The sequence below is a fragment of the Salmo salar genome, chromosome ssa03, assembly GCF_905237065.1.
Source record: "Salmo salar chromosome ssa03, Ssal_v3.1, whole genome shotgun sequence".
Taxonomy (NCBI): domain Eukaryota; kingdom Metazoa; phylum Chordata; class Actinopteri; order Salmoniformes; family Salmonidae; genus Salmo; species Salmo salar.
This window is the reverse complement of record NC_059444.1, coordinates 61525350-61539960: the sequence shown is the minus strand read 5'-3', so window position 1 is coordinate 61539960 and position 14611 is coordinate 61525350. Positions and strand designations below refer to the sequence as shown.

The 14611-nt window shown below is 44.1% G+C and overlaps 1 protein-coding gene across 1 annotated transcript in view; it reads right to left on the bottom strand.

Moving 5' to 3' along the window:
* LOC106601140 (unconventional myosin-X) overlaps window positions 1-13703 on the bottom strand; it is a 55268-nt gene extending 41565 nt beyond the window's left edge. Inside the window, exons 1-3 of the mRNA XM_045715024.1 lie at window positions 13582-13703; window positions 12895-12991; window positions 3463-3518 (exon numbers count right to left, since the gene is read on the bottom strand). The gene's annotated coding sequence lies outside the window, so the exon portion shown is untranslated. The remainder of the gene's footprint in view (window positions 1-3462; window positions 3519-12894; window positions 12992-13581) is intronic.
* Between the last annotated feature and the right edge of the window lie 908 nt (window positions 13704-14611).

Genomic DNA, 14611 nt, shown 5'->3' with positions numbered 1-14611 from the left:
ACTGACTGTCTACTGTCTGTCTACTATCGGTCTACTGTCGGTCTACTGTCTTTCTACTGTCTGTCTACTGTCGGTCTACTGACTGTCTACTGACTGTCTACTGTCGGTCTACTGTCTTTCTACTGTCGGTCTACTGTCTTTCTACTGTCTGTCTACTGTCGGTCTACTGTCTGTCTACTGTCTGTCTACTGTCTGTCTACTGTCTTTCTACTGTCGGTTTACTGTCTGTCTACTGTCTGTCTACTGTCTGTCTACTGTCGGTCTACTGTCTTTCTACTGTCGGTTTACTGTCTGTCTACTGTCGGTCTACTGTCTGTCTACTGTCGGTCTACTGTCGGTTTACTGTCTGTCTACTGTCGGTTTACTGTCTGTCTACTGTCTGTCTACTGTCGGTCTACTGTCTTTCTACTGTCGGTCTACTGTCGGTCTACTGTCTTTCTACTGTCGGTCTACTGTCTGTCTACTGTCTTTCTACTGTCGGTTTACTGTCTGTCTACTGTCGGTCTACTGTCTTTCTACTGTCGGTTTACTGTCTGTCTACTGTCTGTCTACTGTCTTTCTACTGTCGGTTTACTGTCTGTCTACTGTCTTTCTACTGTCGGTCTACTGTCTGTCTACTGTCTGTCTACTGTCGGTCTACTGTCGGTCTACTGTCTTTCTACTGTCGGTTTACTGTCGGTCTACTGTCGGTCTACTGTCTGTCTACTGTCGGTCTACTGTCGGTTTACTGTCTGTCTACTGTCGGTTTACTGTCTGTCTACTGTCTGTCTACTGTCGGTCTACTGTCTTTCTACTGTTGGTCTACTGTCGGTCTACTGTCTTTCTACTGTCTGTCTACTGTCTGTCTACTGTCTTTCTACTGTCGGTTTACTGTCTGTCTACTGTCTTTCTACTGTCGGTCTACTGTCTGTCTACTGTCTGTCTACTGTCTGTCTACTGTCGGTCTACTGTCTTTCTACTGTCGGTCTACTGTCTGTCTACTGTCGGTCTACTGTCGGTTTACTGTCTGTCTACTGTCGGTTTACTGTCTGTCTACTGTCGGTCTACTGTCTTTCTACTGTCGGTCTACTGTCGGTCTACTGTCTTTCTACTGTCGGTCTACTGTCTGTCTACTGTCTGTCTACTGTCTTTCTACTGTCTGTCTACTGTCGGTCTACTGTCTGTCTACTGTCTTTCTACTGTCGGTTTACTGTCTGTCTACTGTCTTTCTACTGTCGGTCTACTGTCTGTCTACTGTCTGTCTACTGTCTGTCTACTGTCGGTCTACTGTCTTTCTACTGTCAGTTTACTGTCTATCTACTGTCGGTCTACTGTCTGTCTACTGTCGGTCTACTGTCGGTTTACTGTCTGTCTACTGTCGGTTTACTGTCTGTCTACTGTCTGTCTACTGTCAGTCTACTGTCTTTCTACTGTTGGTCTACTGTCGGTCTACTGTCTTTCTACTGTCGGTCTACTGTCTGTCTACTGTCTTTCTACTGTCTGTCTACTGTCTGTCTACTGTCTTTCTACTGTCGGTTTACTGTCGGTCTACTGTCGGTCTACTGTCTATCTACTTGGGCATGTGCCCATATGGGCACATGCCAGCCCTCCCATCCGATCCCACACCTGTCTCCTCTCTCTCTCTGCAGTATCACACCTCAATCAACCTAGCTAACCAGAGGCTTTGTTCACTTCACACTAGACACTGTGGACGTGAATACACGTAACTACGCCCACTGAGCTGCTCAGGAGAATCTCTCTATCCGCAGAACAGAACGTGAAGCCTGCAGGGCTCATAATGAGTAATAACGACTACATGACATGACTAATCATGTTCAAATGGAGGTGCTATAAAGGTTAGTGCACACAGACAGAGGTGTGGGATGACCTGCTGGAACCTATACTTTCCTGTTCCGGATGAACAGAAATCTATCAAGCTCACTTTCAGAATAGTACAAACTCTCAACAGCCCTTCAATATCACAGTGCTTTTCAATACAGATCTATTCTGCTTAGCCTACATTCACTTGTGACTGAATTTCATGCCTTGAATCGTCTAACTTGACTCTAAATGGGCCCCTAAAAAAAAGAATTAAACTGGTCTAATCTGTGCGAATATATGTGAGATAAATGTGACTATACGTCAGTGTCTCCTCCCTGCTTTGTAATGGACCATTAGATAGGTGTGGCCAGTGGCCATGTAATGGTCGTGTAGCACAGCACCTAGTTCTTAGTGTGATGATTATAGTCAGTCAGTTATTTGACACACTCCCTCTAGCGCCAGCAGTAAATCACCTGTGTGACAGCTCTGAGGCCTATCGCTCTTCTCTGCTCTGTGGAAGTGGGCACGCACACGCACACACACACGCTTGTGCCAGCCTCGCCCCTCCAGGGTGTGTTCCTGAAGTGAGATTGAGTCACCTCGCTCACCCTGTCTTCCCTCTCTCCCTCAGGAGGCTGCATGTCCCGTCTGACTTGAGAGCCTCAGCTCACCTCTCCCTCAACGCCCCCACCCTCAGCCCTCCTCCCTTTCCTGTTTGAGTTGTCCTCTTGTAGCGAGTTGTGACATTATCAGGCATGCATACTGTTCATCTGTGTGTGTGTGTGTGTGTGTGTGTGTGTGTGTGTGTGTGTGTGTGTGTGTGTGTGTGTGTGTGTGAGAGAGTGAGTGTGTGTCTTATCTTGCACCCCGGTGTGAGAAATAAGTGTGAGTGCTGACACATGGCCTGTGAATTTGGTAGTGGTATTGGTGCATCCTTGTCACGCCCTGACCATAGAGAGCCCTTGGTTCTCTATGGTATAGTAGGTCTGGGGGTGTTCTATGTTGTATATTTCTATGTTGGTGTGCTTGGTATGGTTCCCAATCAGAGGCAGCTATTTAGCGTTGTCTCTGATTGGGGATCATATTTAGGCAGCCATTTCCCCACTGTGTTTTGTGGGATCTTGTTTCTGTGTAGTGGCCTAAGAGCATTGCTTGAGCTTCACGTATCGTTTATTCTTTGTTTTGTGCGTTTCACTTAAATAAAATATGTGGAACCCAGATCACGCTGCACGTTGGTCCGAGTATGCTTCCAGTTTGGACGACGAGTGTGACAGTCTACAGATATAGAATCTTAATTTGATCACCCTGTTGTAGGATAACTTGTAGTGTATTTGTAACGGTTGTCGTCGGATATAGACCAAACTGCAGCGGGGAAATGTGCACTCATCTTCTTTATTATAAACAGACAAGAAGGAGAACCAAAACAAACACAAAGAAAATACACCGACTAATCACAGGCTAAAGATAAAAGATAAAGAGATTGGGTACTAATGATGTCCGTGCTTGGTGACACATCATCTACACAGAATCATACACGAACATCAAGAGCTATTGAGGAACTGATATAAACGTTCTGAAAAACTGGAACACTGACTTCCTAAAAGCAGCACAACATGTGTTCACACACACACGCATTCACAAACACACACACAAACAACTTACCCGTTTGTCCCATTGGCTGTGCGAGTCGGCTGAGAGAGAGTCACCTCAAGTGGACCCTGTGAAAAAAAAAAAAAAAACACTTAACCCAGCTAGCACATTTCATTCCTTGAATGTTGTGGACATGTACATTTTTGGTTTCCCATTGGTTCTGCGAATGAAGCCATATGTTTCCGGACCGGTAAAACGTTCTGAGAACGGAAGTGAACATTTAGCCTGTTTTGGGAACATTCATATTTAGGTTGAAGGGAGGTTCTGCGAACATTTTACTATGGTTCCCTGAATGTTTCCTGAGAGGTTTTATTAATGTTCTGAGAGGAAATTATAGGTTATTTGAAGGCAATAAAAATAAGGTTCTGAGAACATGTTTCAACAAGACTTTTAATAACACTGTTAGCTTAGTTGAACTGTTTTGAACTCCAAGCACAAATCAAAATGAATTTGCTTAGGCATTAATCATGTAAACACATGTTTTCTTTTATTGTGGCACATCAGTGAGATTTGAATCTATGACCTTCTGTTCTGTATCCATGGAATTAGTCCACTGGGCCACCAGGATGGAGCTGGAATGCCATGTTTTTTAACTCATACAAATCTGTTAATTTGAGTCTATTCAAACAGACTCCATTTCAAGGAAACAAGCACTGATTAAGATCAGGTGTGTCAAATTAGTAGGCTCAACCAACACAGCTGAACACGCTTAGCAAGACAGTGGATAGAGATAGTTTTGTTGATGCTGCAGAACATCATTATTTGTTAAATAACATTCTTAGAAAGTTCTCTGAACGTTACTAAAGTTTTCTTGTGGTTTTTATGGATCTTATTTGTATGTTCTCTGAGAACATGACTTTAAATAGAACCATGATTCCTCATGTAGGAAACGTTATGCTGAAACTACTGAAAATCCCAGAGAAGAATGTTGTTTCTTAACATACTCAGAACAATGTAAGCACATGACTTTACATAGAATCATGAGGAAACCTATAGGAAACGTTATGCTGAAGTACTGAAATTCTCACAGAAGAACGTTGTTTCTTAATGTTCTCTGAACTATTTGAGAATATTCCCAATTGTTAAACCAGTTGGAGAACGTTCCTAGAATATTACCAACATTTTTATTAAATGTAACCATGTTTGAACTTTTAGGAAACGTTCTGTTCAAGTAGTGTAAATGAGCTTTGAATGTTCCAAAGCCAAACAATCCTGCACCATTCCCAGAAGGTTTTGGGAAGGTAGTATGTAAAATAACCATAAGACCAACACCCTCTCACCAAGATCTAAGAAACGTATGGTTCTCATAACGTTATGTGCTAGCTGGGAAGAGTCTGCATTCTGATTACAACATACATGTGTAATGAGGGGTGATCTGAGAGAGCTATGGGCCCATCAGTTCAAGGTAGATAACCCTGTGGAGATTTGATGTAGGCTAGTTAATGTGCTATGACAGTTAGCATGGTAGGTTCCCAGGTAGGTTCCCAGGCAGTCTAGATGGGGTGAGTTCCCCCCTGAAAGTTCGCCCCCCAGCCAACCCTGTGTGTTACAGTACAGCACTCTGCCTGCCTTTCCTGGCAGCCACACCAGGCACATAGCTGCTCTGTTCTTGTAATGGTTGGCTTTCATGCAAGGGTGAGATGGTTGGAAGAAATATGGCATTCAAAACAGGCTCATTTAACATAAGAGCCAGGAACAGAGGATTATTTTGTGCTTTATCTCAACACACTCCCCACATCCTTTTATTCACATCCAGTCGTTTCTATGAAAAAGGCAACTAACATAAAATATTTATGGTCGGCCGCACTCCTATCTCACATAGCTGTATGTGTCTTTATTTGTTTATTACTGTTATATAAACACACAAATGAGAAAATTATATATTCAAGTTCCGTAAGACTTATGTTGGTACAGTGTCAAAGTAAACCAACAGAAATAAATCACTTTTTTTCTTAGCAAACACTTCTAGCCAGAGCACTTGAACCTTTAGGTCACTAAACCAACGAAGGCTGTAACACAGTATAGCCTACCCTCACACTCCTCTTTCAGAGACAGACAGACAGACAGACAGACAGACAGACAGACAGACAGACAGACAGACAGACAGACAGACAGACAGACAGACAGACAGACAGACAGACAGACAGACAGACCAGGGAGACAGACAGACCAGGGAGACAAACAAACTAGGCCCATAAATTAGGGTGTAGAGACAGACTCCTGTTTCTACTTTAACTGCCCTGATGATTAAGCAGAGGGCTTTTTTTCATTTCCTGGAAAATCACAATGAGGGGCCAACATCATTTCACTGTACAGTACTTTTCCTCTTAAACAGCCATCTATCCCCACCCCTCTCTCTGCCGCACACTGAGAGATGTGTCAACTGAATACATGGAGCCCCTGCTAGCAGTCAAGTTAAATATATTTTCACGGTGCCACAGTGAACTTTCTATTCTGGACGCCCTGCAGCCAGGGTCTGCAAAGGAGATTTCCTATTGCTGCGTATGGGCCCTTAGGATTCCTAGCCTGGCCTTGGAAAACCTCATCAGAGATAGCCTGTGATCCAGTTGGCCCGTGTCCGTAGCCTTCCCTGTAGCTCAGTTGGTAGAGCATGGTGTTTGCAATGCCAGGGTTGTGGGTTCGATTCCCATGGGGGGCCAGCAGAGAAAAAAGAAAAAAAATATGTATGAAATGTATGCATTCACTACTGTAAGTCGCTCTGGATAAGAGCGTCTGCTAAATGACTAAAATGTCACAAAAAAAATGTGGTGCGCTGTGTGTTTCTGTGGCCTGTGATGTTGTCTCTGAGGAGTCACAGCCTTGAGGGAGGCCCTGCAACGGCCTGGTGTTCTGGCCTACCTGAAACACTATCCAGGTCAGCTCTGGGCCCCTCGCTGTTCAAACACCACATTTTACTGCTGGGACTGCTAAGTTTAGGACTCTGCCTCTGAAAAGTGCTTCAGAAAGTAAAAAAAAAATGGGAAAAGAAAAATCCAACTACTAATGTACTGTACGCGCTCTGTATGAGGGTAGACGCCAGGCGGAGGGCCGGAGGTCAAATGAAAGGATAAGAAGAAGGTGTGAGTAATGTGATTGAGTTCAAGTTTAACCCAGGGAGAGGTACTGCAAACGTCAGACGAGCCCGATAGGAATGACTGAATGGTGTCGTAAAGCAATTTGTGAATGAGGCTCGAGCGGGCTGTGGCCCTCCCCTGCTCCTGGCTCTGCTTGGCCCTCGTCAACCCTCAACCGTCTGGCCAAATCCCGTTCTCTAGACATTCTGCTCACACCAGGCACAGCCTGAGCCTGCCATGTCTGACTGAGAGAAAACTGGTGACGGAACTGATTGCCAATTGCCATATGGGAAGTCTTGCATATAAATCCAACAAATAAATCCTCCCCAGGCTTATTGTGAGTAGGTACTCTCTAAGAAAAGAACACTGTCACTGAACATTAATCTCCCCTGTCTGTTTATCTAGGCCAGAGATTCCCAAACTTTTTCACTCGCACTTATTGCCTTCAATTCTACACATTTTGTCATGGGGTGCAGAGAAAATGTTGCAGTTTTAAAGCTGATTTTCTTGCAATTCGGTACATTTTGCCTTGTCTAATGTGTATTCATGTGACAACATTTGAGTGACTCAAACATTACAACAAAATCTATGGGCTAGTTGATCTGGACAAGTGATAAATATCTCTAATGTATACAATGACTGACATGACAAGAGGAAAACTGATGATGCACTAACCAATTTATAAATTGCACCTTGTGCATTCCACTATTATAACTTCAGGAGTAAGTTGAAAGCCCCTGCCGATCCCTCGCCCCCCAGTTTGGGAACCACTGATCTAAGCTACCTCTTTAAATGCATAGTCCCAAAGGTGATAGAAGGAGAAAAGAAGGAGGGAACGGCGTGCTATTCAGAAGTCTGGAGGAGTCGATCTCGAATGGAGAGAGTAGACAGAGTGGAAGAGAGGGCAGGCAGGGGATGAATCATCCGGACTGGAGCCGGGGCCAGGGAAGGAGGGAGGGAGAGAGCGATGCCGTGATGTATTCGTTCCATGGCTCACTTCCGCTCTCCTCTGGCCCCCCTCCACCACCACCACCACGCCCTCCTCCCTCCTCCCCCTGCCTGGCCCTGCGGCTCTCCTGGGAGGCTGAGTAACCGGGATGAAATGCTCGGGCTCTGCCAACGCCAGCCTGAGGACCAGATGTGTGGCCTGAAGGTGGTGAGGCCGCGACGCAACGGAAACCAAATATAAACCAGTGTACCGTAACACCTCTGAAGACTCTTTTCTAATAAAGAGAGAGGAGGGGAGGGCAGAGGCATCGCCGTTAACCGGTTAACGGGACCCACTTTCGGACAAGCCAGGACTGGACCTGCTTCTTCCCGGTAATGCTGGCATCTGTCGTAGACGGGCACAATGCCTGGTGGCAAACATAGCTAGGCCTAACTTCACATTGCATCTAGCAGAATGCTGAGATTTAAGTGGAAACATGGAAGGGAGAGAGAATGACGGATGTCCTCTCCTAAAATTAGTGCCCTGGCTATCTCAACACAGGAGGCATTCATCTCAGCCTGCCTGACTGTTTGGGCAGCTGTTGGGAGAGCAATTTCTTTGAATCAGGATTGTAAACATGCAGGGGAAAGGTTCTGAACTGGCCCAGGCAGGGACCACTCTCCCAGCCAAGCCTGCACAAGCGTCACAACTGTCATGCCTCCAACCTCAGCAGGAGCACAGGCCGGGCACAGAGCGTCACTCCAGGGTTTCAGTATTATGGCTGTTATGCTTCACAACCCTTCTTGGCAGCGCAGAGGAAAACGTCGACGTAGTAGATGGTGGTGGTGGTGAAGATGGTGGATGGATGTATCTGGAGCGGAGGGGAGACTCCTCACTCCTCCACCAGGCCTGTGGGTAGCTGTGGTCATCCCTGGCAGCAGCAGGGACCATTTAGCTAACAGGCTTTTACAGAGAAAACGTTCCAACACACACACACAGGGAGGGCTGGGAAGTCTGACCTACTGCCTAAAAGTGCGGCTTGTCCAACGCTGGACGTAACTGAGGCCACTGTGTAAACAGTGGAACTTCCCTGTAGGGCTTTCCCAGGACCAGGACTCATCTACGACACCCACCTTCCGACTCCACCCCCAAAACCACCATTGACACCATGGAAAGCTAAATATTACAGTTCACAAATCCTTTGATTTTCCCTGATATGGACGGCCTTCGGAGTCTGTGCTGTAATGGGGCATTCTTAGTCTGGGTCAGCTGAGGTCTAACGGTTGGCTCAGCAGGTAGTATTGACTGGTCGTATCTATATCCAGCACACATCAGTGAGAGGGGTCAGGCCGGGAGGAAACAGGATTAGCAGTAGACAGGAAATCAATAATCAATATTTTCTAGGGAGTTGTGTCCGGTTGTAGTTAAGGAGCTGATACAATCTCAAGTGGGAGGTTAGGCCTACTGTTGTAGAAAAGGGTATGAACACACAATAACCTAAGTCACTGGAGCAAACCAAAGCCAGTGGTTTCAACAATAGGCCAAACCCCCATCACCACTCATTCACATAGCCTATGCTCACTGTAGTCCAGATAATACAACATGGACGGCCACACAATGAATGTGAAATTAGATCATTATTGATTGGAACAGGGATGTTCTTTAGAGGTTACTCTCTCTGTTCTCTTTTGGGACAGGAAGTGTGCAGCACACTATTGGGTAAATCCATATGAATTCATTTTAAAAGCTCACAAACAGGGTTGTCAAACTATTTAATAATTTCTTGCACAAAAATATTTTGAATAGAAATTGATATATTTTTTAAAATCTTTAACGTCAATTATCTAAAAAGGTGTAAACTCCGATTTTATTCATATGTTGTAGCTTAGACCCTACTTTAGATCCTCTGAGGTGTTTGTGTTGTGCCCACCATCAGTTTAGACACAACATGCTGTTGAATACAGGGTGGGTGTGATTTCAATCATAGAAAACAAATCTGAGAATGGACCTATCCCTTCAGACTAGCTGTAGCTGGTACACCATTAAAATGCCATTTTAAGTTCTAATTACGACCACAAAGATGGTCGCCGGTCCACCCACCGTCGAATGTCAACGGGTCATGTCTATAATATTATCTATCCTTCAATGATTTCAATAGATTTCCTACGGAGGATTGACAGTAGCCTAACATGTAAAACAACATATTCCCATTCAAGTCAACATTCTCTGATATATGGATCTCCAACCATCTTTGTGGTACTATTTGAAAGTCTAAATGTCTATTTGATTCTCATTTTAGTACATTTATCAGCCAAAACATGACACCCACCCTGTATTCAACAGCATGTTGTGTCTCAACTGATGGTGGGCACAACACAAACACCTCAGATTATGTAAAATAGGGTCTAAACTACAACATATGTGAATATGTAATAAAAAATAAATAAATTATAAAACAGTTTGACAACCCTGTTCGTAAGCTTCTAAATGATATTAATCTCAACCGTTGATCTTTTCCAGTGATGAAGACATGTCTCATGGTATGGTGGGGTATGCAAAATAAGTCAACGTTGAGCACCTTAATCTCTTGAAGGTTTTGGCATTCAGGTCCAAAAAGTCACTTTCTGAGCACTTCTACAATGGGCAAATTTGTATGGAAGGTTGCGTTCAAATCAAAAGGGGTGTTGTCAGAAAGTGATTGAATTCAAATGGATTTACCCTACTGTAAGTCACAAAGGGGTAATGACAGAGAAAATACATGATTGAGGGGCTAAAAGGGGTGGTGACATTTTTTGGCCTGGATATGCATGGCTAGGTTATGCTATATGGTGGGAGGTTGAGCACAGGAGGTTGGCGGCACCTTAATTGGGGAGGACAGGCTTGTGGTAATGGCTGGAGCGGAATAAGTGGAATGGTATCAAACACATCAAACATGGGTTCCATGTGATTAATGCCATTCCATTAGCTCCTTTCCAGCCATTATTGTGAGCTGTCCTCCTCTCAGCAGCCTCCACTGGGGTGGAGTGGGTCTTACTTTAAACCCATCAAGCTGCCTTAACTGAGACATACTACAATAACTCTGCATTGATTGAGGAAATGGACCCTGGTTGGAGTTTTTTTTAGCTATCACTGCCAGACAGATAGTGCATAATGATCAAGACATGGGATGTTTGCCAAGAAGAACAACTCTCCAGTACTGACACCTCTCTGGATCCCCCCGAGCACCACATGTTCCTCTTATCTCCGGACCAGACCAGTCTGTTAGTGCAGTTGGACTGCTGGGAAGAGACCTGCCTATCCATGGCAACTCAAGACCATTTTCATTCAAAAAAGTATCTCCCTCCAGTTTCTAAAACATACGCGTGTAACAGCTGGCCGACAGAACGGATGATAGGAACGGATCTAGACTATCACTCATAACATCTTCAGAGGTGAACAGGAGGGGAGAGTGGACTATTCGTCTGGATGGGTGTTTCATGTTCTGGTTGTGGAAGAAGACATGCTGCCCAAGTCAAGCTAAGCACTGCAAGCAATACAGAAAATATGACTGAAAGCGTAACATGAAGAAATATTGAATTAGGCCTACAACTAGAGGGCTTGCTAAGCTGCGGTCAGTAATATCGACTTTGACGATGAATTCAAGGTAAAGCTCCTTTTTAATGGACATGTGAGGAGGGTACAGTACGTTGTGTACTAGATTGACGTGAAGAGGTTACCTCAATACAGGGTAACAATGACCCCTCACAAGTGGGGACAATGCTGAACTCTCTGTGCCCGAATAGAATACTGACATTACAGAGAAGACAAGGCCACAGTCTTGTTTGCCATACAGTGGACGGAGGCCACAGGATCGATTCCATTCAACACTGTGCTTTTTGGTTGCATCACACTGTGTGAGATTACTCAATGTTGCCCAGGCTTCAAAGAACAGGCCAAACACAGGGATCAACACACATTCTGTCTGTCTGCGTGTCCTGTATCCATGACAGTGAAACTGTATTTTATTGTGATGGAGGGAGCAGGTCACATGAATGACCTGACACACTCCCTGTATCCTGGAAAAGGAATCAGTCAGGTCGGCATGATGGTAGTGGTACCACTTCAAAACTGTAAATATGGGCTCTGTGACAAAGCTGGTCCAACACAACCTCTAGTCTAGGCCTATCTTTGTGCACATAGGCCTGCTCATTGCTGCCTATGTCTGCATGTTACCATGTGTTTCAAGAGCTGGTGTTCAGGGCAAAATCAGGAAGGTGGGTAACTAGGGTGACAAGGAGTCGTGTAGCCAGCTATACCAGCTATAACTCTCTGTGGTGAGGAATGAAATTGGTTTTGGTTGAAGGGCTGCCACTTGTGTGTTGCCCTTCAAAGCAAGCTGCACAAAGATTTATGCTGGCTATGTAGGTTATGCTTAGTTATAACTATGTTATAACTAAGCTCACTGGTCACCATAACAACACCCACCCGTAGCATGCGCTCCAGCAGGTATATCTCACTGGTTATCCCCAAAGCCGACACTACCTTTGGCCGCCTTTCCTTCCAGTTCTCTGCTGCTAATGACTGGAACGAATTGCAAAAATCGCTGAAGTTGGAGACTTGTACCTCCTTCACTAACTTTAAACATCAGCTATCTGAGCAGCTCTCAGATTGCTGCAGCTGTACATAGTCCATCTGTAAATAGCCCAACCAACTACCTACCTCATCCCCATATTGTTTTTATTTACTTTTTTTTGCTCTTTTGCACACCAGTATTTCTACTTGCACATCATCATCTGCACATCTATCACTCCAGTGTTAATTTGCTAAATTGTAATTACTTCGCTACTATGGTCTATATATTGCCTTACCTCCTTACTCCATTTGCACACAGTGTATATTGAGTTTTCTATTGTTATTGACTGTACTTTGTTTATCCCATGTGTAACTCTGTGTTGTTGTTTGTGTTGCACTGCTTTGCTTTATCTTGGCCAGGTCGCAGTTGTAAACGAGAACTTGTTCTCAACTGGCCTACCTGGTTAAATAAAAAAAATGTAAAACAAAAAGATAACTATGTTATAACATGTACATGTGTCATAGTAAGCAATCAGATTCAAATACAATTTCTACTTTGTGTACTCTCAAACGTGTTCCATACAGGTTAAATGCTTGATTACTTTTTATAAACATGTAGCGTCAGCCTTTATGGCGTGTTATTATAATTTGTTATGTCTCCCTACGTAGCAAAATCCCAATTGACTGACATATTGGCTGTAATTTAGTAGTCATGAAGATGAGAATAATACATAGGCTGTGCATAGATGCGTATGACAAGTCTTAAGGCTGTGCATAGATGCGTATGACAAGTCTTAACAACGCCGTATAACTGCATCATAGGGGAGGAGGGGGCAGACAAATCATATTAACATGGTAATACTAATAATGCATGCAGATAAGGTTACTTACACGTCCGTTGCAGGTCAGATCCTCCTTGTTGCGCAACTCAAAAGATTCTTCCTCCTCTTTCTCCCCATAGTCCCGTCCGAGCAAATTGAAACCCTGCCTGCAGCACAGAAACCAACAAAATCCTTGCACAGGCATTCAAATCGGGTAAAGTCAGGTGTTTTCGACTATTCTTGTCGTAAAGTCAACATTCACCGTCTGGTCTCTGGGGGTACGCGTGTACGTCTCACAGTACGTAACTAAATCCAGAGTCGCGTGAGGATAACATCCAAGTTGAACAGCTTCTCTCCACAGACTTCCAGAGGGAATATGACAAACAGACACATACGCCAAGAGCACAGTCCAACACTAGCCTATAGAAGAAACATGGAAGCTATCGAAGAGTTCAACCTGGTGAAAGTTAGTCTGAAAGTTGTGTCAAATCTGACCTTCCAAAGGTCTAGTTGTTGCCTTGTCCCGAGACTTTGCTCTTATCTGAAGTCGTTGCGCAAGTTATAACAAGCTAACTAAAATACCAATGTATGTACTTTCAAGCCTAAATACCACTACTGGCTGACAAAACCATGAATATTGTAAATAAAAGCCGTCTAAAGAAATCAATATGAGGAGCGAAATTCGTGTTGCCTGCTGCTATTCATATACTACAGTGTAGTAGCTAAACTAAACGGTAGGCAAGCGATTATGACTTACTTGACTTGAGTTTGAACAAAAGCGTGCCAGAGATCAGCCAGCCTTGAATGGGCGGGTCGAGCCGACCCCTCATGTCGAATGAGAAATGTAACTGGCTGGACTATAACACGCCCAGAAAAAGGCACGCCCATCTTACACGCCCCCTCTTCCAACAGACTATTGCGTCACATGCCTCTTTGATGACCTACGACTTTACCATCCTTGCCCATCATTCTTAAGAAAATATGTTTTCTTAGCACATGTCTACTTCATGTTTGTGTGAAGGCTACTGTAAATACGGTGTTGGTAGGCCTAAGCCAGTACTTGTGTAATTGTGTATTTTCATGCTGTTTTTTCTGGTTGATTTAGCGTGTGTGCGTGTGTGTTGTGCGTGCGAGTGTGTGAGTGTGTGTGCATGCCTAATGGTGATGTTAATACAGGCATTTGCCCTCAGAAACACAAGAAATGCCTCAATAGGAAGCAGATGGACTCTCTCCCTTTATTCTCTATTCCAGTAAACTCCCTTCAATGACTTTACGGGCAGTTGTGGTGATCACTGATCACTAATAGACAGAGTTCTTCTTCCCAAATGTTGTTAACTGAGATAAGCTTGTCTGTGACTTTGGGTTTGCACTACAAGAAAGCATTTTTCTTTACTTGTGATATCAGATTGAACTCATGAATGTATTACTTTGTGGTTGGAACTTCTTAATCATGATTACCAGATGTGATCAGATTATATCTAGATGTGTTTTTAGCCAATATAAATTTGGCAAATTATACTTGTTGTTTTGTTCCAGAGTGAATATTGATCAGTAATTACCATACACTATAGCTTTGACACTAGACTAATATACTAGACTGGTGTATGAAATTTGCTTAGAGAGCAATTCAGGAGAACTAGAAAACAACCAACACCTCAAAACTTTTATCCACATTCCCCTGACTTACATAGGCCTACAACCTCTTAAAATGGTCCATACGCACACAGTCGTGAAGAAGGCGCGACATTGCCTCTTCCCCCTCAGGAGGTTGAAAATATTTGGCATGG